Source organism: Centroberyx gerrardi, chromosome 10 (assembly GCF_048128805.1).
Source record: "Centroberyx gerrardi isolate f3 chromosome 10, fCenGer3.hap1.cur.20231027, whole genome shotgun sequence".
NCBI classification, from domain to species: Eukaryota; Metazoa; Chordata; class Actinopteri; order Beryciformes; family Berycidae; genus Centroberyx; species Centroberyx gerrardi.
Window position 1 is genome coordinate 13,098,428 of NC_136006.1, and position 1,751 is coordinate 13,100,178.

The window sequence follows — 1,751 nt, forward strand, 5'->3', positions numbered from 1 at the left end:
AGATGGATGGATGGATGGATGGACATGTAGATTGAGAGACTTCTTTTCCAGGACTCTCTATAATAATGGACACAACCCGATCTCCCCTTATTGCAGATGGAGGAATCAATTCGTTTAGAGGGATGGACGGAGAAATCGATGGAGGGAAAGGAGGAAGAGGCACCACTATTCTCTTCTTTTGTTTGAAAGAGAAGAATGGATGGACAGATGGATGTCAGCATCACAGAGGGACAGACTGAAGGATAGATGGACGGAGAATGGATGGATAAAGAGCGATAGGAGATGGACCAACACAGTGAACGGTCTAACGATGAATAAAAAAGCTAGATTGATAGACAAATGGAGGGATAGGGATACTACTGACCAATTCTGATTAGATAATTAATAGGAATGAATGGATGGACAGATGAATGGACAACTGGAAAGATGGTTGAATGGATAAACAATATCTAACTACGTCGCTCACTCACTCACTCACTCACACACTCACTGACTCACTCACTTTCAGGCTCGCTCTCATACAAACTACCCAGCTCTGATCAATAGTTGGCAGTACTACTGAGTAGCCATTATGCCCTTCAACACTGTTACAAGTCCCTGTGGTCGAACCTCTGCATTCAGACACCTCTCTATAATCTCCAAGCCATGTTAACAGTCACCCATTATGCCAAAGCCATAATTAGGAAATCACATCGGCATAGACATCCTGTCATTAGACGTGTCTATTGCTATTGCATTGTAATTACATTTTAGTAGGTTGTTATTACACCATTTAGAAGCTGTCCGTCTTACCTCAATCTCCTCCTTAATTGGTTATGTTGGTCTGCCCCGCCCCCCGGCTCCGCCCACCTCTTTGACGGAACATTCCAGTGGTCTGGGCATTTTAAGCTGGAGAGTATCAGAGCAGAGTCTAATACACCGCAGAATGAAAGAGATGAAGAGGGAGGAAAAAAAATTGGGGCAGAGACAGAGAGAGAGAGAGAGAGAGAGAGAGAGAGAAAGAGGGCAAGTTTAGTGAGAGAGAGAGTCGGGGCAGAGGGGTGAAGAAAAAGAGGGAGAGAGAAAAAATGAAAGAGGGAAAAAAAAAGGGTGAAAAACGCAGTGTTCTTGTTGCATGACAGATTCCCTCCCAGCCAACCAAGGCTTGTCCTTTAATACCCAGAAGCCTTCATGTGGCTTCTCCACGATTGCACATGGGGCACAGCTGACCACATGGCTGCCACGCTGCTTATTATACTGTATTGCTCACACTTTGTGCGTGTGTTTGCGTGTGTGTGTGCGTGTGTGTGCCCCCATGCATATGCGTAAACATGTATGTGTGCGTGTGCGTGTGTGCGTTTGGTGGAAAGTTGGATCAGTCATGCAGAGAAGCGTTCAATGAGAGTCACACATCTTAATTTGTCAACAACCTGGTGATGGATGGGAGAGAAATCGAGAGGAAATTTGAAGAAATGTGTGGTGGAGAGGAGAAAAAAAGAGACGTGAGAAAAGGAAAGGAAAGTGACAAAATAATGATCCAAATGGGGAGGAAGTGTGGGAACAATGAGGTTATTTTTACAGGAAAAAAGTCTTTAAAACGGTATCATATGTCCTGTCTTCCTCCCGCACATCATCACTTCCCAGTTTATGATGGGTAACAAAGGGCATTCTGGTGGCTCTAGTCTTTGAATGTACATACCACATAATTGCAACAGCTATGAGTTTGAGATCCTTGTTCATGCTATACTACTATGGCAATCTCCTAACTTCCC